This window comes from Rhinopithecus roxellana, chromosome 12, assembly GCF_007565055.1.
Source record: "Rhinopithecus roxellana isolate Shanxi Qingling chromosome 12, ASM756505v1, whole genome shotgun sequence".
NCBI classification, from domain to species: Eukaryota; Metazoa; Chordata; class Mammalia; order Primates; family Cercopithecidae; genus Rhinopithecus; species Rhinopithecus roxellana.
The window spans coordinates 59,842,784-59,868,051 of NC_044560.1; the positions used below are offsets into that span (position 1 = coordinate 59,842,784).

The following is a 25,268-nucleotide window of genomic DNA, read 5'->3' on the forward strand; positions in this document are numbered from 1 at the left end:
GTGAATCTGTTGGGTGGAATAAAAAAATAAAAAATTGGAAAGTTTCTACTTATTTATTTATTATGTTTCGAGACAGAGTCTCACTCTGTCGCCCAGGCTGGAGTACAGTGGCGTGATCTCGGCTCACTGCAACCTCTTCCTCCTGGGTTCAAGCAATTCTGCCTCAGCCTCCTGAGTAGCTGGGATTACAGATGCATGCTACCACACTCAGCTAATTTATATATATATATATATATAATTTTTTTTTTCTTTTTTGAGACGGAGTCTTGCTCTGCCGCCCAGGCTGGAGTGCAGTGGCTGGGTCTCAGCTCGCTGCAAGCTCTGCCTCAGCCTCCCGAGTAGCTGGGACTACAGGCGCCCGCCACGTCGCCCAGCTAGTTTTTTGTATTTTTTAGTAGAGACGGGGTTTCACCATGTTGGCCAGGCTGGTCTCAAACTCCTGACCTCAAGTGATCCACCCGCTTCAGCCTCCCAAAGTGCTGGGATTACAGGTGTGAGCCGCCATGCCCAGCCGACTCACTTCTTTAAATCACAGAAATAAAAATGTAATTATAAATTGATATGTATGGGGCAGGGATAGGTATGTATAGGAAAGAGGTGGGATGAAAGGTGAGGTGCAAGGTAGGGAGAAAGGTAGGGTGCAAGGAAGCCTTCTTCGAGGAAGCAGCATTTAAGAAGAGACCTGGAGGTTACGTTGAAGTTAGGTGAAGGGGAAAGTGGGAGAAAGGATTTCATGCAGGGAACAACTTATGCAAAGGCCCTGCAGCCAGAATGCCCACAGAAAGTTGCATGAACTGAAGAAGGCCAAGGTGATGGCATCAAAGAGAGCAAGGACACAAGCAAGACTACTGAGACTACCTATCACCATCTGTAGTTTGGTACATTTGAATAATTGTAATTACCAATTTTGAACTTTTCTATCATTGAAGAATGAATGGCTGGCTTACCCTCCTTAAAAGAGTTTCCATCCTGAGTAAATAGTGTGGGGATGGGACTGGGAACAGAGTTATGTTTAAGAGTAGAAGACCTCGTGTGTGTGTGTGTGTGTGTGTGTGTGTGTGTGTGAGAGAGAGAGACACACACACACAGAGAGAGAGGGAGTTTCACTCTTGTTGCTCAGGCTGGAGTGCAATGGCGCGATCTCGGTTTACTGCAACCTCAGCCTCGCAGGTTCAAGCGAAGTGGGTTCTTCTACTTCAGCCTCCCAGGTAGCTGGGATCACAGGCGCACACCACCATGCCCAGCTAATTTTTTGTATTTTTTTTAGTAGAGACAGAGTTTCACCATGTTGGCCAGGCTGGTCACAAACTCCTGACCTCAGGTGATCCACCCACCTCAGCCTCCCAAAGTGCTGGGATTACAGGCACGAGCCATCGCGCCCGGCCTTTTTTTTTTTTTTTTTTTTTTTTTTTGGGGGAGACGGAGTCTCACTTTGTCACCCAGACTGGAGTGCAGTGGCACGATCTCGGCTCACTGCAACCTTTGCCTCCTGGCTTCAAGTGGTTCTCCTGCCTCGGCCTCCTGAGTAACTGAGATTACAGGTGTGTGCCACCACATTCGGCTAATTTTTTGTATTTTTAGTAAAGATGGTCTTTTGCCATGTTGGTCAGGCTGGTGTTGGATTCCTGACCTCAAGTGATCCACCCGCCTCGGTCTCCCAAAGTGCTGCAATTACAGGCATGAGCCACCGCGCCCAGCCCAGAAGGCCTTTTCAACATCCCTAAAATATAACCTGAGCACCGCTGTCTTGGGGCCTGAAGTTGGAATTGGTTACCTTTATTCTTTGTTTATCTGGATGTCATTTCGATTTTGTTTTCAAGTGCAGTAAAGAATTAAAGATCTCGTCCACCAAAAATGCTTCCTCTGAGTGTGCTTTTCGGGTTTTAATATGGGATTGTCTGATGGATTTGACAGGCTGGCGGTCCAAGTTGAAAAAGGTCTGTGGGTGCCTAGTAGTCAAGATGCCTTTATGAAGCTTTAGGAAGACCAGACATGGTTTGCCTTCAATTAACAAAAAGGTGGAATATAAATATATTTGCACTTATATAAATATATTCCTTTTTTTCTTCTCCTCTGCCTTCAATTGACCTCCTCCTCCTCTTCTTTCTTCTTCCTTTTTTAACTGTCCTTTCAGAGTTAAAGACTGGAGCTAAGAAAAGGGGAGCAATAGACAGATGAAGTGTTCCCGGATAGCTGCCCCACGCTCTTTGTAATAAAGGAAAACGTGGCCAAAGGTCAATGCTTAGGGTAGTAGAAGATAATGTAGTGGCTTGGCTTCTTGACTAGAAACTAGGACGGGTAGAGTAGCTGAGAGAAGTGGGCCCCACAGCAAACGGGTTGCGGGTAGCGGGAGCCAGCTCCAGACCGGTAATGAAGCCCATTTCAGCCTCATTCCTTTCCCGTGGCGGAGGCAGCCTTCCTTCCCCAGGCCTGGCTGGAGGTGGAGGCAGGCCCAAGGTTAGGGGGTCAGCTCGAGCACCTAGGGCCGGGAGACAGACAAATTCTGGAGGAAAGTTGCAGCCACGCTCCCCCTCCCCTGCTTTTCTCCTCGACTCTCCACCCCGCTCCGGGTGATCCGGCGAAGGTGGGGGTTGGGGGAACTGGCCTTGTGTTTTGGAACAGCTGCAGCCGGCGCTGGGCCCGCCTGGAATGCGGGAACAGGCTGCGCACCAGGACTTTTATGGAAACTTGCTGCTGGAGACGGCGGCGGCGGCGGCGGCAGCGGCAGCCAGAGGACTCCCAGCGGCTGGAGCAGAAGTGTAACGGCCAGAGCTCCCAGACCCTTACCCACAGCCAGGCAGGACGCGCACAGTCCCTCCGCGCGAAAAGAAGGACCTTCGCGGGTCACTGGCTCCTGGAGGGTGAGAAGAGTTGGGGGAACGTGGGCTGGGGGGAGTGGAGACTGAGGTGTAGGGTCCCCTGGAGAGGGCGGGGGCGGGAGCGGCGGCTGCAGCGGCTGCAGAGAGGCGCTCGGGGTCCGCGGCTTCTGGCGATGCTCCGCTGCAGCACCGGAGTGCGCCGGACACCATACAGCTGTGGCTCCGCACACCATACAGCTGTGGCTCCGCACTGGCCCCGGCCCGGGCGAACCCGGCCTCGGAGCCGCGTCCTGAGGGCTAGGCGGGGTGCCGAACAGGGGCTGCCCCAGTGTCTGAAAGCGTCAGCCGACCTCGGGCTTCTGGTTGCGATGTCTTTGCCCTGCTCCCCTGCGCCTCGTCGGCTGAGTTTCAGGTGCGTTCCCTACTGTAGGGAGGGAGCCCTCTGTGAGCGGAGTGGGTACCGGTCCCTCGGCTGAACTCTTGGGGTCCTTAGGGAAGTTCAGTGCCGTCCACCACGTGCCCCCGCCGCGGTCTCCGTCTCTGCCAGCAGTACCAGTTAAGAAATTCTTTCTGATCGGTCCCTGTGGAAGATGGGAAGAAATACGATTTAACAGCCTATTACTCCCCCGACAACCCCGCATATCCCCCCACTCCTGTCTCCAACCCGTTTTGTTTTGTTTTTTTGTGTGTGTGTGATTCTCCCCGCGGTGGGATGCTGGGGGTTGGGCAACTAGGGCTGGAAGTTTACGAAGTTTACGTAGTTTACGTGAGTGAAGAATGTAGTCACCTCTTGAGAATTCCCCTTGCTTATATGCTTTTGAAAACGCCAAACCATTCCAGCTGTTTGTAAACGGTGAAAGGTTCTACAAATGCATTAGCATTGGCATTTATAAAGAAAATGACGAAGTTGAGAGGTTATAGTTGGTTACTGCAATGACTTAGAGATACTCATTTTATAGTTATTAAAGCACAACGTGAACAAAGTTGGCAGAGAGATAGCAAGGTAAAAATAGCATAAGGATATGTCCTAACAAAATGTCCTTGGTAAAGACACAGGTAAAGAAAAGAAGCCATAACAAAGAAATCAGTTCCCTGACCAAAGCAACGGGAACATCATTCATCGTCAAATTTTGTTAATGAATTCATGTAGCAGCGGCCCATTGGCCTGCGAGTCACAACATAACTATGTCTTAGGTAATGTGATTAAATAAACTTAAGTATTTATACCATCTTAGTCACATGTTATTGAGTGGACCACATAATTTCCCCCTCTAATATTATCCTTTTACAGGTTAAATTGATGCAGTAAGAAAACTGTCTCGAATTCTTTTGAGTTTGGGGTATTGTTAAGAAAAACTGCATAATTAATCAAATGAGAGAAAGGTTTTTTTGGGGGGAGGTATAATTTGTATAAGTAAACTTTGACTAACCAATGTAGCTGTTTAAGTTTCTTCTTCCTTACAGCAATTAACACCGTATTTTTGCAGATATTTTATATTTTGACTAATGCTTCTGAGGAACAATTTAAAGAAAAATGCATGCAATTATGTAGTTTATCTGCAACAATTCCCTCAAAGAATTCTAAGCTAAAACCACAACAAAATTATTTTAAATCCAGTTTTCCTCATTATAGTTATAATGAGTTTATATATATGAGTATAATCCAGTTTTAATAGAAGATTCATACTTTAAAATCCATTTTCGATTGAAATGTAATGAATAGCAATTTTTCCTGCTCATCTTAAAATGGAATTTGTGCTATTTTTGAAAATTTGACATGTAAGGCTGATCACTGTCAAAATGTATGTCATCTTGAGATGACTATATTTAGCATCAACAAAGGAATGCATTATCTAGGTTTTTGAACAGTATTTTTCCCCTGAAATTTCACTTGAAGTATTTAGGTTAGGGTTTCATTTTTGAGCAGAATGAAAACTAAATATGCATATTTGGAAGAGATTAATTGGGGATTCAGACTGCTTAGAATATGAGCGGCCTATAAAGACATACTTCATTTATTAAAAAAAAAAATACCTAAAAGACAAAAAAAAAGGGGGGGATTATTTAAATATGAGAGTTGTACACACCTAAAAGAAAGAAAATAATGCAATGAATGTGGAAAAGTATGTAACATAGGTAAAAGTCTAAATGTTTTTATAGAAGAGAGGACTTTTCGTATGTTTTATAGTTTTATAGGCCACACACACACAGAACATCTTAGTAGTTTATAATATGGAGAGAAAATGATTTATAACATTCTTAACAATTTCACATATCTCTGTTCTTAATCAATCTGTGGTCCATATCACCTGTGTAGTTTCTTTCATGTTCTCTTTCTGGGTTTATAATTGCATAGTTACATATTATATACATTTGAAATGGCTACATTTTCCTTTTCTGTTTAAATATTCAGTGTATAGTTTGGCTTAATTTATAGTAATTTACTTTCTATATTCTAGGGTGGGTGGATTTGTACCCAGAAATCCACCTTAAATTTTAGTTTAATTTGTATTATAATGTCAATACACCATACTATATTTATGGTTAAAAATTATGGAGAATGGAAAAAGGGGCTCTTGTAATCTGACACCCTTACTGTTAGGATTTTGATATATTTCCTTTTAGTCCTTTCCCCATGCATAGAATTCTTTCTTTTTGCATTGGCATATCTCAATAAAACAACATGTGAAGGCATCCCATGCAGTGTCTGCCATCCAGTAACTGCTCAACAGGTGATTCTTTTTCTTCCTCCTTTATTTCCTTCTTGACATCTCTTCCTTTTTACTCTTAGATTAGAAGACAACCAGATTGGGGCTCCCTATGCGAGGTTTTGAGGTTGGTGAAATTCACTTCTCACCATCCATCCTGGGCCTCTTCCCTGTCTTTTCTTCCCCTTTGACTCTGCTTCACTCTTTCTGGCCAAAATAGGCCTCCCCTTTGACCCTTTCCATTTCTCAGTGTTGTCTGTTCATTTAGACTAAGGCTATGGCAGTCAAAAAGTCGACAGTCAAAAAGACACCTTTTACTTCCTGATTACCAAGTGTAGGAAAAAAGGTAAAAAAAAAAAAAAATCAAAAACCAAAAAGACACTTTTGGGGCTGGGCATGGTGGCTCATGCCTGAATTCCCAGCACTTTGGGAGGCTGAGGCGAGAGGATCCCTTGAGCCCAGGAGTTCGGGACCAGTCCTGGCAACATAGTGAGACTCACCCCCATCTCTACAAAAAATTTAAAAATTAGCCAGACGTGGTGGTGCATGCCTGTAGTCCCAGCTACCTGGGAGGCTGGGGCAGGAGGATCGCTTGAGCTCAGGAGGCTGAGGCTGCAGTGCACCATGCTTGTACCACTGCACTCCAGCCTAAGTGACAGAGTGAGGCTCTGTGTCAAAAAAAAAAAAAAAAAAAAAAGACACTTTTAGCCACAGACATACTTAAAACTTGGTACAGTTTACATTAAAATATCGATTTACATCCTCTCTTGAAAAATTGGAAAATCTGGGCAAAATCTGGGTTCACTTTTTTAAAGAAATTATTTTTATTTCAATAGCTTTAGGGGTACCAAGTAGTTTTTGGTTACATGGATGAATTGTAAAACGGTGAAGTCTGTCTGGGTTTTTAGTGTACCCGTCACCCAAATAGTGTGTATTGTACCTAAAGGTTCACATTTTTGCATAGGAACAATACACTGGAACTAAATAGTGGCTGCCCCACAGACAGGCGGGTCACATGGTCTCCATTTGACATAGTCTCTGAGATTCCCTATTGTTTTAAACAAGTCATACACTCATTTACATTACCTGCCAATTATATTACATAACATTACCTTACATTACATTTACATTACCTGACCCTGAATACTTGAGTAGGCAGTCCCCGATCTAAGTATTAGGGCAAGTATATCTAATGCATCATATGATGCACTTAGCAATAGTAACTGGGACTTTAAACATTGTAGATATATTTTGGTTAGCAAACCTCTTAAATAATATGATCATGGGAGTGGGAGAAGAGGTTAGCATTCATTGACACTATTAGTGTCAATTAGAGCTGGAAGGGACCATATATTGCTAACCAAAACCAATAAAATACTTTCCCTGGCGGGATTTTAGAAAGCATAGGGGATATATTTCTGCTAAAGAAATATTTCCGGCCACGCGCGGTGGCTCAAGCCTGTAATCCAGCACTTTGGGAGGCCGAGACGGGCGGATCACGAGGTCAGGAGTTCGAGACTATCCTGGCTAACACGGTGAAACCCCGTCTCTACTAAAAAATACAAAAAGCTAGCCGGGCGAGGTGGCTGGCGCCTGTAGTCCCAGCTACTCGGGAGGCTGAGGCAGGAGAATGGCGTAAACCCGGGAGGTGGAGCTTGCAGTGAGCTGAGATCCGGCCACTGCACTCCAGCCTGGGTGACAGAGCGAGACTCCGTCTCAAAAAAAAAAAAAAAAAAAGAAATATTTCCTAGGATCTCATAAATCATTGGTTTTTTTTTTTTTGTTTTTCGGTGTTTTTTTTTTTTTGAGACAGTGTCTTGCTCTGTCACCCAGGTTGGAGTGCAGTGGCATGATCGTGGCTCACTGCAACCTCTATCTCCTGGGCTCAAGTGATCCTCCTACCTCTGCCTCCTGAGTAGCTAGGACTACAGACATGCATCACCCTGCCTGGCTAATTTTTTTTTATTTTTTGTAGAGACAGAGCCTCACTATGTTGCCTAGGCTTGTCTCAAACTCATGGTCTCAAGCAATCTTCTTGCCTTGGCCTCCCAAAGTGCTTAGATTACAGGTGTGAGCCACCATGCCTGGCCTTCTTAAAAATTCTACTCCCAGTCCATTTGAGAAGTGTTTAGGAGAGTTTTTGTGACTCCTACAGCTTGGCTCTAAAGAGGAGTTTACTATTTTTCTTTTGCCTCCCCATCCCACTGACATGTTTGGAGCCAGAAATCCAGGTCTTCCTGTTCCCAGTTGTGTCCTTCAATGAAAGACCATCTTCCACTTGCAGAGATGGTGAGGAGGCCCAGACTCCAGTGATTACCACATCAATTTGCTTGGGAACAGAATTCTTGAAGCCTCAGATTTCTGGTTGTTCATGGTATTTAGTTTAGCATAAACCCACCCCATTTTATTTTTTATTACTTTAGTTAGTGCATCTAGATCATCAGTCTTCCTTTTGTACATAAGAATCATGTATCTTATTTGGGATAATTTTGGATCAGACAGTTTTCCTGTTATCTCTTTGTCATTCATTCACCACCTCAAATATGAATAGAGCTTGTACTATGTCCTAGGTGTTGTGAGAGACACTAAAACTATAGAGAGGAATAGAGCAGTTCTTACCTTTCAGGGGCTCATAGTTTGGTGGATGTACTTCGAAAAGTATCACAACTATCATATAAGGGCAGAGTGTTATTTATACTTATTGCAGAAGGATATCAAGGCAGGTTGAAAGATTCAAAAGATTCTTAATTTTCTTTCTTTCTTTTTTTTTTTTAGACGGAATTTTGCTCTTTTGCCCAGGCTAGAGTGAAGTGGCACCATCTCGTCTCAGTGCAATCTCCACCCCTGGGTTCAAGTGATTCTCTTGCCTCTACCTCCTGAGTAGCTGGGATTATAGGCACTCGCCATGACACCCAGCTAATTTTTGTATTTTTAGTAGAGACGGGGTTTCACCATGCTGGCCAGGCTGGTCTTGAACTCCTGACCTCGTGATCTGCCCACCTTGGCCTCCCAAAGTGCTAGGATTACAAGCACGCACCACCACACCCAGCCTTTTTGTGCTTTTAGTACAGACGAGGTTTCACTGTGTTGGCCAGGCTGGTCTCGAACTCCTGAACTCAGGTGATCCACCTGCCTTGGCCTCCCAAAGTGCTAGGATTACAGGTGTGAGCCACCGCACCTGGCATAAGATGCTTGGTTTTCAGTGAGGAATTATGTATTGGTAAGAGGGAAATAGATCACTACTTCATCTAGGTGAAATAGGATCTAATTTCTTTTTTTTTTCTGTAGGATCTAATTTCATATTTTTGAATTTCGATGAGATTGATGACAGGTTTTATAGTATCATTTTTATTTCATTATTATTATTTTTTGGAGACAGGGTCTCCATCTTTCACCCAGGCTGGAGTGCAGTGGCATGATCAGGGTTCACTGCAGTCTCTACATCCCAGCTTCAAGCAATCCTCCTACCTCAGCCTCCCGAGTAGCTGGAACTACATGTGTGCACCACCACACCCGGCTAAGTTTTCTATTTTTTGTAGAGATGGGGTTTCACCATGTTGCCCAGGCCTCACCCTCCTAAAGTGCTGGAATTACAGGCATGAGCCACTGCACCCAGCCTATAGTATAATTTTTTTTCTTTTTTTTTTTAAGAGATGGAGTCTTGCTCCGTAGCCCAGGCTAGAGTGCAGTGGCATGATCTCAGCTAACTGCAACCTCCGCCTCCTGGGTTCTAGCAATTCTCCTGCCTCAGCCTCCCGAGTAGCTGGGACTACAGGCCCACACCACCATACCTGGCTAATTTTTTGTAATTTAGTAGAGATGGGGTTTCACCATGTTGCCCAGGCTGGTCTCGAACTCCTTAGCTTAGGCAATCCACCCGCCTCGGCCTCCCAAAGTGCTAGAATTACAGGCGTGAGCCACCGCCCGTGGCCAGCCTGTAGTGTGTATGTGTGTGTGTGTGTGTGTGTGTGTGTGTGTGTGTATGTATGTTTTGAGACAGAGTCTTGCTCTGTTGCCCAGGCTGGAGTGCAGTGGTGCAATCTCGGCTCACTGCAAGCTCCACCTCCTGGGTTCATGCCATTCTCCTGTCTCAGCCTCCCAAGTAGCTGGGACTACAAGTGCCCACCACCACCCCTGGCTAATTTTTTTGTATTTTTAGTAGAGATGGAGTTGCACCGTGTTAGCCAGGATGGTCTCTATCTCCTGACCTCTTGATCCACCCGCCTCGGCCTCCCAAAGTGCTGGGATTACAGGCGTGAGCCACCGTGCCCGGTCGCCTATAGTATAATTTTTAAAGTATAAGGTTGCAACCTTCATTAATTAAATGTAATAAAGTTACATTATACCTAAGTTTATGCTTCCTGTACAAGTGAAAAATGATAAAAATTTAGGCTCATATTTTATGAAGCTCAAAACAATTTTGTTGCTTGTTCCAAAGACTGTAAGAATTAGGTTTTAACATTTACTTATAGCATATAGTTAAGTATTACATTTAAAATCTTAAAAGTTGGCTGGGCACCATGGCTCATGTCTGTAATCCCAGCACTTTGGGGGTCCAAGGCAGGCGGATCTCTTGAGGCCAGGATTTCGAGATTAGCCTGGTCAACATGGCAAAACCCCATCTCTACCAAAAAATACAAAAATTAGCCGGGTGTGGTGGTGCACACCTGTAATTCCAGCTACTCAGGAGGCTGAGGCATGAGAATAACTTGAACCTGGGAAGTGGAGGTTGCAGTGAGCTGAGATAGTGCCATTGCACTCCAGCCTGGGCGACAGAGCAAGACTCCATCTCAAAAAAGAAATCTTAAAAGTTGACAGCCTGGTCGGGCACAGTGGCTCACATCTGTAATCTCAGCACTTTGGGAGGCTGAGGTGGGCGGTTCACTTGAGGTCAGGAGTTTGAGATCAGCTTGGCCAACATGGTGAAACCCTGTCTGTATTAAAAAAAATTAGCCGGGTGTGGTGGCATGTGCCTGTAATCCCAGCTATTTGGGAGGCTGAGGCAGGAGAATTGCTTGAAACCAGGAGGCAGAGGTTGCAGTGAGCAGAAATCACGCCACTGCTCTCCAGCCTGGGTGACACAGTGAGACTTTGTCTCAATCAATCAATCAATCAATCAATAAGTTGTTGGCCAAGCACAGTGACTCAGAAACTGAGTTCATTTTCTGACTTAAACATGCCTTTTAATTTAATCTCCAGTTAATGGTAACCCTGTTCACCCATTTGAAACCTTGGGTTCATCCTTTTTTATTTATTTGTTTATTTCTCATCCTCTGACTCTTGCTTGGGTTCATTCTTGACAGTATTCCTCTCCTCGCCTCTACCCTTCCAAATCGAATTGGCCAAAGCTCTTGCATTAGTGCGTGCCCCACTACAGTGTAAGTTCCGTCAAGAAGGCCAGGCACGGTGGCTCACGCCTGCAATTCCAGCACTTTGGGAGACAGAGGCAGGTGGAGCTCAAGAGTTCAAGACCAGCCTGGCCAAGATGGTGAAACCCCGTCCCTACTAAAAATACAAAAATTAGCTGGGCGTGGTGGCAGACACCTGTAATCCCAGCTACTCAGGAGGCTGAGGCACAGAATTGCTTGAACCTGGGAGGCAGAGGTTGCAGTGAGCTGAGATCGCGCCACTGCACTCCAGCCTAGGTGACAGAGCGAGACTCTAATTAAAAAAAAAGAAAAGAAGTTTAATCAAGACAGGGGACTTTGACTTTTTGTTCACTTTCATCTTCCCAAGCTTAGGATAGCACCTGGCACAAAGTAGGAGCGTAATAATTATTTGTTAAATAAATAATGAGTCACCATGTCCTGTCAATTCCACTTCCAAAATGTCTCTTCCAGCTTTTCATTCCTAATGCCAGTGTCCTAATTCAGGCCTTTATCTTCTCTTACCAAGATCATTGCACTTGTCCTTTCCCCATTAAACTCCATTCTCTACATTGCTGTAAGAGTTTCTTTTTCTTTTCTTTCTAGAATACATCTTTAAGTCATGATCCTTTTTGGCTCTCTATTGCCTATAATATTATTAGATAGTATCTAAACTTTTTATTAATATGGTGTACAGTATTCATTCTAGTCTGTGCCCAGCCTGTCTTTCTAGTTTTGCCATAGATTGACTGGACAATTTTATAGCTCCCCAAATTTGCAATGGGTCATCAGGCATTGGTATTTTTATTCATTCTGGTTCTTTTTCCTGGATGCCTTTACTATCTTTTCCACTTGGTGAAATTCTACTTCTCTGTCAAGGTCTAACTCAAATGTCATCGTCTCCGTGAAACCTTCTTTAACCCAGCCTCTTCCTTAACCATACCATAGTCTTTTCCATGTTTCTATAGCCTGGTTATAGTACTGCTATTATAGCATTTACTACATCATATAATAGTTAGGATATCTATTTCTTTCACCAAAGCTATTTGATTTACAAGGGCAAGCTCTTATTTGTTTCGTATCCCATTGCCAGGCATACCTTTTGGCATACAGATTCTCCTTCTCAGAAAAATAATGTAAATACGGAACTAATCTGTCAAATTTGAAAAAAATGCAGCTTTTTGGATAAATTGTGTATAGGTTGTAGTAATATTGCAATATTCCATCTGAAACCTGTGATGGATACATAGTCGTCTTCATTTAACATGAATGCCTAATGTGTTAGAATGCCATTACTAAATCTCTTTATCATCCCAGCCTTCTCTATTATGACCAAACTCTTAGAACCACCTGTTCAATCTTATCTTTTGATCACTGTTTTCTTTCTAATAGTATTCTTGATAACGATTCAATTGACTTGCCTGGGATTTTAGATACATAGAAGGTGTAATGGGGCTGAATTGTTATGTTACTGCTGCCCCTTTAAGGTGGCCAAGGACATTGCATCTGCCTACTCAAACAAGAAAAATCATTTAACACTAGAAGAAGAAAAGCCTGTTCAGATTCTAGATATAAAGTCTTTTGGCATTCAGGTCACTGAGTATAGGAATTAAGTTGTTAAGCCAATCTCCATTTAGCATTCTAAAATACAGTGGCATTCTAAAATGCAGTAGCATTCTAAAATACATTTCTAGAATGAGAACTTGACATGACTCAATTAGGATGTTTTCCGTGTAACTCAGCAAATCTCAAAATGTGGTCTTAGAACCCCTGGGAGTCCTCGATGCCATTTAGGGGTCCATAAAGTCCTTCTTTTTCCAACTACGTATTAATATAAGGACATGTTTTCTTAGAGACTTCAATCAAAACAACATCACCGTAGTTCGAATGCAGAAGCAAATATGAGAATGTATTTTTCCTCTATTAAGCCAGATACCAGATATTAACAAAAATATAAAATGATTGTCCTAATTATTTTTATGTTTATAAATAATGGCTTATTGTTACTTTAAATGACTTTATAAGTATATATTAGAATATTTTAAGTTCTAATATATTAAAGACCTATTGTTATAATCCATATAAACAAAACCTCTATTATAACCAAACTCTTAGAACCACATGTTCAGCCTTATCTTTTGGTCACTGTTTTCTCTCTAATCTTACTCTTCATAAGAATTCAATGGACCTGCCTGGAATCTTATATACTTAGAAGGCGCAATGGAGCTGAATTGTTGTGTTGTGGCTGCCCCTTTTAGGTGGCCAAGAACCATCTTAGGATCCTCAATAATGGGCCCAGTACTTTTAGGTCCTGAGCCCCAAAAGTTTGAGACCCACCTTTGTAATACATAGCCTTTCTTTTAGTGGGGGGATTTTCTTTAACATCACAGAGTTTATTTTTATTTTATTTAGAGATAGTGTCTCACTATGTTGCCCAAACTAGATTCAAACTCCTGGGATCAAACGATCTTTCTACCTCAGTCCTCCCTACCTAAGCTGGGACTACAGGAGTGTGCCCAGCTAAAGCTAATTTTTATGTGTGTTTACACATTTTCAGATGTTACCTAAACAAAGCCTTTTCTAATCTAAAAATGTAAGCTTTATTATATTTTTGATAGTTATATTTGATCTCATCTAGACGATGAACTCCATAACAGATATTTTATCCTATTTGTTATTATTTATGTAGTAGCCTATACTGTACCTAGCACATTATAGAAAAATGTTCAATAAATGTTTCTTGAACAAATATCAGTTTTTACTAATTTATCTTTTTCTGTTTATTCTTAGTTCTATCAAACTCATCACTCTAAATTTATAAAGTATATGAAAACCACCTAGTTTATGGTACACAATAGGTATTCAGTTGTTAATTTTCTCCTCCTTTATTTAGTTTAGAGGTTTCAGAACTTTCCTTTAATGTATTGTAGTTTTTGTAGTAAATTGTAGTTTTTAAAAAAAGTTACATGTAGAAATTTTATTTGTACATGTAACTTTTCATTACTTTATTAATGACTTCATCAAATGAGAGTTTACCAATTTTCTTTGAGTGGTTACTTTAAAGTCTTCTCAAAAGAGAATAAGGCAAGAATTATAGGTTTTGATTCTGTTCATAATTCTGAGAGGATAGGAGGATGTACTACATAGAGCCCAGGATATGGTGAGTACAGGTAGAATATTATTTAAAACATCTATAAAAATGTGTTATGCTGAAATAGGTGTTGCACAAAATAAATGAAACAGACTTTGTATTGCCTAATACAGTGGAAAAAGCTGATAATTGTTGAAGCTTGGTATGGGTGTATGGGAGTTCGTTATATTAGTCTCCTTCATTTCCTATGCCTGAAATTTTCCATAATAAAAAAGTAAACAAAAAAGATAGATTAGACTGATATGTCTGAGACGTTTACCAATATAAAAATGTTTAAACTTTATGCCAGATACACATAGAAATCTAAGCATATTTAGAGGTCTTAGAGACTGAAGGAGGAAAAACAACATATTTCAGATGAAGTGGAGAAAAATCACCATTTCCATTATAATTCGTTTGGGAAAATAACTCCTTGGTAGAGAAGTGACTTAAGAAAGGTCTTGGAGGTAGAAAAAGGCTACTAAATAGATTTGTCTAGGTGGAAGTTTGAAAAAATGGGGAGAAGACAAAGGAAACTGAAGAGTCTGAGGGTCTGCAGAAGGCCTGTCAAGCCCAGGTGAGAATTTGAGTTCTGATTCATGATGCACTGCACAGTCAATATCCTCAGAGTTAGAGTGATACACTAGAGCACAGAGAGGAGAACAGAGAGGTAGAGATTGCAGTAGTTGAGTAGAGAACCTAGTGGGCCTGGTTGAGGGTAGAAAGAACGGTGGGCTGTTATCCTATCATAAGAAATGAGGCCGGGCGCGGTGGCTCAAGCCTGTAATCCCAGCACTTTGGGAGGCCGAGACGGGCGGATCACGAGGTCAGGAGATCGAGACCATCCTGGCTAACACGGTGAAACCCCGTCTCTACTAAAAATACAAAAACTAGCCGGGCGAAGTGGCGGGCGCCTGTAGTCCCAGCTACTCGGGAGGCTGAGGCAGGAGAATGGCGTAAACCCGGGAGGCGGAGCTTGCAGTGAGCTGAGATCCGGACACTGCACTCCAGCCTGGGCGACAGAGCGAGACTCCGTCTCAAAAAAAAAAAAAAAAAAAAAAAAAAAAAAGAAATGAAAAGAAAAAAAAGAGAAATAAAAACAATCATGGCTAGAAGTTATTCTGAAACTTTTAAAACCTACTTTTTTTTTTTTTTACCAATAATGTATACTTAAATTATTATTCTATTCTAATACGATATGTATCAGTTAAGAGTTTTGAAGAAACTACATTAAAGTAGCTGCCCTACAGCAATTGAAGTTAACTATGTCATTACACTTGGATTCTGGCACCTATTGAAAAGATTGAATAATTTGAAAATGTTTATCAGGATTCTGAAAAAAGAAAACCAGTAAAGTGAATACTTTGAATTTTACAGCTTCTCATTTTGTAAGTTTATCAGTAAAAATTATAGTGATACACATGAATACTAAATAGAAATAATTTCTGGCAAGCATAATTATATGAAATTGAAGGAGCAGCTGGGGCCTTTTGCTAAATAAAGCAGTAAAATTAAGTTTAGAGACTGGTAACTGAAATGTTGACTGTTAATATATATAAACACAAAACTGGGAAGACTGACAAGCCATGGGCAATATGATGAAACCCCGTCTCTACAAAAAATACAGAAATTAGCTGTGTGTGATGGTGTGTGCCTGTAGTTTCAGCTACTCAGGAGGCTGAAGTGGGAGGATTGCTTGAGCCCAGGAGGTCAAAGCTGCTGTGAGCTCTGATTGCACCACTGCTCTCCAGCCTGGGCGACAGAGTGAGATCCTATCAAGAAAGAAAAGAAGTGGGAGGAGATAAAATAAGTCAAAGATTAAATTGATATTTGAAATTTTTATTTTTTATTTTTTTTGTGACAGAGTCTTGCTCTGTTACCTAAGCTGAAGTGCAGTGGTGCAATCCTGGCTCACTGCAGCCTCTGCCTCCCAGGTTCAAGCGATTCTCCTGCCTCAGCCTTCCCAGTAGCTGACATAACAGGTATCTGGCATCACACCCAGCTAATTTTTGTATTTTTAGAAGGGATGGGGTTTCACCATGTTGGCCAGGCTGGTCTCAAACTCCTGACCTCAAGTGATCCACCCGCCTCAGCCTCCCAAAATGCTGGGATTACAGGCATGAGCTACCGTCCTGGTGATATTTGGAATATTTTAAAAAACCACCTTATTAAGGTATGATTGACATACCAAAAGCTGTATATATTTAATGTATGATATTTGGCATTTGAGAATATGTTTCTAAAAGACTAATAATCTGCTATAAATGTTCAACAGAAGACTTCTTTAAAATATAGTATAGACAGTTTGTTAAGAGAATAAAAAGCTGAATCAGAGGAACAGAGGATCTTTCAGACTTGCTAGTTTTTGCGTGAATATTGAAAAGCTTTATGTGATAGCTTTGGGGGGTTATTTTAAATTATAATTTAATTGAACAAGGCACTGGAAAGCAACTGATCCCCTGCAATCTGGGAAGGGAGCATAGAGTCTACCATGTACACAGAGGAAAATCAGTGAGTAAGAGAAGTGCAAAATGTGGACTGAGAATGGAAGTCACGGATCTTAGTTATCTAACTGGAAGTTGGGGTATAGTGTATACTGCCTTTCAATTCTATAGTAGGTATGGTTGATGTTAGAACCTTACCTGTGTTTGCAGATAGCAAATCAGACTGGACCACTTAAAAATCCGGTTCCAAGGCTTTTGTTGAGAGTTGTTGCAAAGAGACTGTTAATAGCATGAGAATAGAGACTGTGTCTGTATGTTCAGCATGATATTTCTCAGTGCCTAGTACAGTGCCTGGCATAGTAGATGCTTAATAAATACTTATGGGCCAGGTGTGGTGGCTCACGCCTTTAATCCTAGCACTTTGGGAGGCCAAGGCGGGTGGATCACGAGGTTGAGAGATAGAGACCATCCTTGCCAACATGGTGAAACTCCGTCTGTACTAAAAATACAAAAATTAGCTGGGTGTGGTGGCGCATGCCTGTAGTCCCAGCTACTCAGGAGGCTGAGGCAGGAGAATTGCTTGAACCCAGGAGGCAGAGGTTGCAGTGAGCAGGGATCATACCATTGCCCAGCCTGGGCAACGGAGTGAGACTCCATCTCAAAAAAAAAAAAAAAAATTATGTAATAACTGACATGTATTTATGCCATATCCCTGCATAATGATAACCACAATGATAGTCATACTTTATATCCAGATAAGCTTTATCTGTTCATAAAGTGATTCATGTTGAAGCTGGCAAGATTTACTTATTCAGGTTGGGCATGGTGGCTCATGCTTGTAATCCCAGCACTTTGGGAGGCCAAAGTGGGAGGATCACTTGGGCCCAGAAGTTAAAGACCAGCCTGGGCAACATAGTGAGAACCTGTCTCGACAAGAAAATTCAAAACTTAGCTGGGTATGGTGGTGCAAGCCTGTAGTACCACTCAGGAGGCTGAGGCAGGAGGTGCTATGGATATAGTGGTGTATGAAACATAGTCACTACTCTCAAAGACCTCACCTTGTGATAGAGGAGGTTTTCAGGAAGGTGGGTCATTACTGTACCTTGTGGTAAGTGCTACAATTAGGGTAACCATGGGATGCTGTGTAAGCACACAGGAGAAGCACTTAACCTAATCTTGTTGAATCAAGGAAGGCTTCCTGGAGAAAGTGACAATCCAAGAATTAAAGGATGAGTAGGAGTTAGCTGAGTGATAAGGGAATGAGAATAGCATAAAGCTGAGGGAGCCAGCTCTGCAAAGGCTTGAGTTGTGCCAGTATTACAGTATGGGTGATAGAGTGGGAGGGAAGGGTAAAAAGAGATGAGGCTACAGAAGTAATTTAATCTACTGAAGTGTACTAAATCACAGAAGAAAAAGTGGAGAGTGAGAAGAAAAGGGCAAAGATTGAAATCTGGGGGCAAACAGCATCTAAGAGGTAGAGAGAGGTATAGAAGCTCTCAAAGGACATAGAGAAAGAATGCTCAGAGACATGGAAAAACAGAGGGAGAATAGTGCTATGAAACCAAGCAAGGAGGATTTCAGGAAGAAAGGAGTGACTGAGAGTATCAAATGTAGCAGTGAAGTTCAGAAAAAGGGAATTGTTCATTTTATTTGGCAATGTAATGAGAAAAGGATTATTAGGTCCATTCTACATATAAAACTGAAATTCACTGGCTCATCCAAAATCATGTATCTACTAATTAACCTAAACAGAAACTCTAATCCAAGTTTTCTGGCTCTAACTCCAGTGCTTCTTCCACCGTCAGTGTCTTCTTAATATGCATGAAAAAATCAACAGTTAACTAGATAATTATCATGAGGATATAATTGAATATTTTCTTTTTTTTTTTTTTTTTTTTTTGAGACGGAGTCTCGCTCTGTCGCCCGGGCTGGAGTGCAGTGGCCGGATCTCAGCTCACTGCAAGCTCTGCCTCCCGGGTTTTTTACACCATTCTCCTGCCTCAGCCTCCCGAGTAGCTGGGACTACAAGCGCCCGCCACCTCACCCGGCTAGTTTTTTGTATTTTTTTAGTAGAGACGGAGTTTCACCGTGTTAGCCAGGATGGTCTCGATCTCCTGACCTCGTGATCCGCCCGTCTCGGCCTCCCAAAGTGCTGGGATTACAGGCTTGAGCCACTGCACCTGGCCATAATTGAATATTTTCTACAAAGGTTATTAAGCACAAAAAGTTCTAGTAGAATATTTTGGGAGATTTCAAATTACTTTTGTATTAATATCAAAATTTAAAATATATATAGGTTTGGAATTTTTATGAGGGGGTTTATGAAAAGTTGTGATAATGTTGAACCTGAATATGTCATTTGTTCTAAAATTGTTTTTTGTTTGTTTGGTTTCTGTTTTGAGATAGGGTCTTACTCTGTTGCACAAGGTGTAGTGCAGTGGTTCAATCATAGCTCACTGTGGCCTTGAACTCATGGGCTCAAGTGATCCACTTGCCTCAGCCTCCCAAGTAGCTGGGACTACAGGGACATGCCACCACACCCAGATTATTTTTTTTTTTAAAATTGTAGAGATGGGGTCTTGCTATGTTGCCCAGGCTGGTCTCCAACTCCTGGCCTCAAGTGATTCTTCTGCTTCAACTCAGCCTGGATTACAAGTTCAGTGAGCCATAACACCTGGCCTGGAAATGATTTTGAGAGAAGGTTTGATAATAGTATTTACCTTGAAGCCCTGTTGTAGGAAATAAATGACAATGCTTGTTAACTACTTGGCACATTACCAGGCACATGGTAAAGACTCAACAAATGTTAACTTGGATTATCTTCATCATTCATTTTATTCATGTTTTGTAACTAAAGGATGTATTAGTGAAATAATGGGTTTAGATAGGACAATACAATTAATGACTAGGGAACAGAGTTTTCCTGTGAAGTTAATAGGCCAGAGTCCAATCCATACCTTTGTCCTTGTGTTAACACAGATAGGCAAATGAGTTAGCAACTGAAATGCATAGTTGTTTCTACCAAGGCAGTGTCATACTTCCTTTTTAATTAACAATAAAGGAATCTCATATGTATTTACAGTGTCTATGTAATTATGAAGTTTTTTTCTCCAGTATAAAAACATTTAAGAAATGTGAGTCCTGTTGGTTTGTAATCTGTACCTTAAGTGCAATTCCATAACATAAAAAGGTCATGAACTTATTTTGCTACAACTTTTTATCCTCAAAAGGCAGAACAGAGCAAACTTTGATCACTTGCTTGTATTTTAACCAAAAAAGTTAAGGCTAGTGCTGTTCAAATTTTCACGGAGTTTAAAAATGAGAGCTCAGAATACTGAACTGACATTTTAAAAAACGATTTTAAGTAGTTTTATTCATAGTAAATTTTAAAAATCAATTTTATTTTATTCTAAATCTATAAGTCAAGATATAATTTGAGGATTTTTAAAAAATCAAATGAAAAGGGCTAGCTGATTCGTTTATTTTCTAGGACTATTCTTGACTAATTCTTCACTGTTAGCAAGCCACCCAATTTTCTTTCATTTCACCAAAATAAATAAATAAGGCTTTTGAAGTCTTCTCTGGCCAATTAATTGACCTAAAATTATCAGTTCTTATGATCCCATGATTCCAAGTTTTCCTCATACCCTTTAGTATTACTCTAAAAAACTGCACAAGAGACTCGGGCATGGTTGCTCATGCCTGTAATCCCAGAACTTTGGGAAGCTGAGGTGGGACGATCACTTGAGGCCAGGAGTTCGAGACCAGCCTGGGCAACAGAGTGAGCACCCCCCCCCCCCCCGTCTCTCTTTTTTTTTTTTTAAGATGGTCTCATGCTTTGTTGCCCAGGCTGAAGTGCAGTAGCATGATCATAGCTCACTGCAACTTTGAACTCCTGGGCTCAAGTGATCTCCCTGCTTCAGTGTCCCAAATAGCTGGGACTATAAGCATGTGCCACAACACTTCCAAATTTTTAAATTTTCAGTAGAGATGAGTCTCGCTATGTTGCCCAAGCTGGTCTCAAACTCTGGGCTCAAGCAATTCTCCCACCTCACCCTCCCAAAGTATTGGGATTACAGGTGTGAGCCACTGCACCCACCCCCACCCCTCCCCTGCCTCAATTTTTATTTTTATTTTTTTTTGAGACAGAGTTTCACTCTTGTTGCCCAGGCTGGAGTGCAATGGTGCGATCTCAGCTTACAGCAACCTCTGCCTCCTGGGTTCAAGCAATTCTCCTGCCTCAGCCTCCTGAGTAGCTGGGATTACAGGCATGTGCCACCACTCCTGGCTAATTTTGTATTTTTAGTAGAGATGGGGTTTCTCCATGTTGGTCAGGCTGGTCTTGAACACCCGAACTCTGGTGATCTGCCCACTTGGCTTCCCAAAGTGCTGGGATTACAGGCGTGAGCCACCACACCTGGCATCTAGTTTAAAAAATAAAAAAATTGTGTAAGGAATACATTATATATGCTCACTGGCAGGGAAAGATAGGATTTTTCCTAAATAGAGTAAATTCTAGTAGGGGAGATGAATAGTAATAAAATTAATCAAAGTTATTGATATCTACTAATGTTAGTTATTGTTCCAGGGTTCTTCATATAATGCTATCTTATCTAATCCTAACTAAGCAGTTAACAGATCTGAAATTTGGATTTAGGTCTGATTACCAAATTTTGGTAATCCAAATGTGAGGTGATGAAGGTCTGTATTAGTATGGAGGCGGTGGAAATATGAAGTAATATGTAAGAGAAGTTTGAAAGCAACATTCATAAATCTTGACAAGCTATTAAAATCTAGGTGATATAGAAGAATGAATAAAAAATAACCACAAGGTTTGAGAAGCCTTATGAGAATGAAGGGTAGGTGTTGTTGGTTATATAAGAAGAAATATCAGGCCAGGCATGGTGGCTCATGCCTATAATCCCAAAACTTTGGGAGGCAAAGGCGGGTGGATCACTTGAAGTCAGGAGTTCAAGACCAGCCTGGCCAACAATGGTGAAACCCTGTCTCTACTAAAAATACAAAATTCGCCGGGCGTGGTGGTGCATGCCTCTAATCTCAGCTACTTGGGAGGCTGAGGCAGAAGAATCGCTTGAACCCAGGAGACAGAAGTTGCAATGAGTCAAGATCACACCATTGCACTCCAGCCTGGGCAACAAGGGCAAAACTACATCTCAATAAATAAATAAATAAAATAATAGGTAACTCTAGATATGACATAATGGCTCAAGTAAGACAACAGGACTAGTGCTATTTATTATTTTTATCTGAGGCACATAAAATTAGGTTACTCATAAACCTTAGTTCATGACACACTCATGTATGCACGGATTCCTTTAATTTACTCCTTTATTTTTAATAATGTCATAAGCACTGACAGACACACTCAACAAGAAAAGTTAGGATCTTATTAATAATTATAGGGAATCATGTCCCATCCTCTCCCCCATTATATTGTCTCCTTCCCACCAAGAAAACTTCAGTCCCACATGGCTTCACTGGGGAGTTCTTGCAAATATTTAGGGAAAAAATAATACTAAATCCTACATGAACTCTTCCAGAAAACTAAAGAAATAATTCCCAACTCATTCTATGAAGGCAATATTACTCTGTTAGCAAAAGCAGACATCACAAGAAAAGATAACTTACACAACCAATAATTTCTCACAAACACAGATGCAAAACGTAACAAAATTTTATCAAATTGATTCCAGCAATATATTAAGAGGATAATGCATTATTACCAATTGAGAATTATCCTAGGAATGTAAGGTTGATTTAACACTTGAAAATCAGTTAATGTAACTCACGATATTAATAAATTAAAAATGAAAACCATATGATTAACACAATAGACACAGAAAAAGTATTAGATAAAATCCAACATCTGTTACTGATAATTACTCCAGCAAACTTAGTCTGATAAAGGGCATGTAAGAAAAGCCTACAGCTAACATCTCACTTAATAGTGAAAGACTGGACATATTTCTGCTAAGATCAGGAACAAGACAAAGATATCTGCTCTTACCACTTCTATTTAACATTGATTGTACTGGAGGTTCTAGCTAGTACAGTCAAGCCAGAAAAAGAAATAAAAGGCATCCAGACTGGAAAGGAAAAAGTAGCCTGGCCAACATAGTGAAACCCTCTCTCTACTAAAAAATGTAAAAATTAGCTAGGTGTTGTGAGTCACACCTGTAGTCCCAGCTACTCGGGAGGCTGAGGCAGGTGAATCACTTGAACCTGAGAGGTGGAGGTTGCAGTGAGCTGAAACTGTGCCATTGCACTCCAGCCTAGGTGACAGAGTGAGACTGTCTCAAAAAAAAAAAGAAAAAAGAAAAAAAACAACAACTAATAAGTTATTTTAGCAGGGTTGCAGGATATAAAACCAGAATACAAAAATTGTATTTTTTAATTTTAATTTTTTTCTTTTAGAAATAAGGACTTGCTCTGTCACCCAGCCTGGAGTATGGTGGTATGATCATAGCTTACTGTAACTTTGAGTTCCTGGGCTCAAGAGATCCTCCTGCCTGTTTCCCAAGTGGCCAAAACTACAGACACACAACACCAGGCCTGGCTAGTTTATTAATTTTTTGTAGAGATGGGGTCTATTATGTTGCCCAGGTTGTTCTTGAACTCCTGGCCTCAAGCAACCCCCCTGCCTCAGCCTCCCAAATTGTTGGTTGGGATTAAAGGCACAAGCCACAGCGCCTGGCCCCCAAATTATACTTCTATATACAGGTTGAACATCCATAATCTGAGAATCTGAAATCCAAATGCTCCAAAATCTGAAACCTTTGGAGTACTGACATGACGCCACAAGTGGAAAATTCCACACTTGACCTCATGTGACAGATCACAGTCAAAACTTTGCTTTGGCTGGGCAAAATGGCTCACGCCTGTAATCTCAACACTTTCAGAGGCCAAGGCAGGTGGATCACCTGAGGTCAGGAGTTCAATACCAGCCTGGTCAACATAGTGAAACCCTGTCTCTGCTAAAAATACAAAAGTTAGCCAAGCATGGTGAAGGACAACTGTAATCCCAGCTACTTGGGAGGCTGAGGTAGGAGAATTGCTTGAACCCAGGAGGTGGAGGTTGCAGTGAGCTGAGATCGTGCCATTGCACTCCAGCCTGGGCGACAAGAGCAAGACTCCATCTCAAAAACAAAACAAAACAAAACAACAACAACAAAAAAAACTTTGCTTCATGCAAAAGTTATTTAAAATATTCTATAAAACTACCTTCAGGCTATATGTATAAGGTGTATATGGAACATAAATGAATTTCATTGTTAGACGTGGGCCCTATCCCCAAGATAGCCTGATAGAGATATATATAAATTCCAAAATCCAAAAAAAAATCTGATATCTGAGGCCAGGCACGGTGGCTCACACCTGTAATCCCAGCACTTTGGGAGGCCAAGGCGGGCGGATCAGGAGGTCAGGAGTTCGAGACCAGCCTGACCAACATGGTGAAACCCCGTGTCTACTAAAAATACAAAAATTAGCTGGATGTGGTGGCACACACCTGTAGTCCCAGCTACTCAGGAGGCTGAGGCAGGAGAATTGCTTGAACCCGGGAGGCAGAGGTTCCTGTGAGCGGAGATCACACCATTGCACTCTAGCCTGGGTGACAGAGTGAGACTCTGTCTCAAAAAAGAAAAAAAAAAAAGAAAAAGAAAAATCTGAAATCTGAAACATTTGTAGTCCCAAGCATTTCAGATAAGGGATACTCAACATGTACTACCAACAATCATTAATTTAAATATTACAAAAACACCATTTGCAGTAGTATAAACAAATATGAAATTATTTAGGGATAACTGACAAAAGATGTGGAAGATCTGCACATTGAAAACTACAAAACATTTCTGAGAAATCATAGAATATGTATATAATGGGAGGGACATACTGTGTTCATGGATCAGAAGACTTAACATTATTAAGATATTAATTCTCCCTAGATCCATCTATAGATTCAGTGCAATCCCAATCAAAATCCCAGCACATTATTTTGTGGATGTTGACAAACGGATTCTAAAGTTTATATGAAAGGGAAAAGACTTGGAATAGCCAATACAGTGTTGAAGGAGAAGAACAAAATTTAAGACATCCTGTAAATCTACAGTAATTGATATAGTGCAGTGTTGGTGAAATAATAAAGAAAAAGATCAATGGAACCGAATAGAGAGCCCAGAAATAAACCCACATAAGTATAATCAACCGATCTTTGACAAAGGAGCAAAGGCAATAAAGTAAAGATTATTTTCAACAAATGGTGCTGGAACAACTGGACATCTACTTGCAAAAAACCGAATCTAGAAACAGACCTTACATTCTTCACAAAAATTAACTCAAAATGAATCACAGACAGCATAGAACTATCAAACTCCTAGAAGAAAACATAGGCAGAAATCTAGATGACCTCACATTTGGAATTGATTTTTTAGCTATGATACCAAAGTCACAGTTCGTGAAAGAAAGAATTGATGAGCTGGACTTCATTAAAATTAAAAATTCTGTTCTGCAAAAGACACTATGAAAAGAATTAAAAGGTAAGCCATAGACTTGGAGAAAATATTTGCAAGAGACATAATCAGATAAAGGACTGTTATCCAAAATATACAAAGAACCCTTACAACTCTGTAATAATACCACAAACCACCCAATTAAAAAATGGACCAAAGGGCTGGGCACAGTGGCTCACGCCTGTAATCCCAGCACTTTGGGAGGCCGAGGTGGGCGGATCACGTGAGGTCAGGAGTTTGAGACCAGCCTGACCAACATAGTGAAACCCCATC

General features: G+C 41.2%; 1 protein-coding gene and 1 pseudogene across 8 annotated transcripts in view; one reads left to right on the forward strand and one right to left on the reverse strand.

Annotated features, from left to right (window-relative positions):
• The first annotated feature begins 2,617 nt into the window (after positions 1–2,617).
• The window catches only part of NEXN (nexilin F-actin binding protein), a 55,691-nt gene continuing 33,040 nt past the window's right edge, over positions 2,618–25,268 (forward strand). For 3 of the 8 annotated variants that reach the window (XM_010380662.2, XM_010380664.2, XM_030913686.1), the window contains exon 1: positions 2,690–2,861. The gene's annotated coding sequence lies outside the window, so the exon portion shown is untranslated. Of the gene's footprint in view, positions 2,862–3,056; positions 3,232–25,268 lie in introns of all 8 variants that reach the window. The other 5 variants (XM_010380663.2, XM_030913684.1, XM_030913679.1 and 2 more) reach the window with 4 other exon arrangements.
• On the reverse strand, positions 2,657–3,654 carry LOC115892377 (annotated as a pseudogene).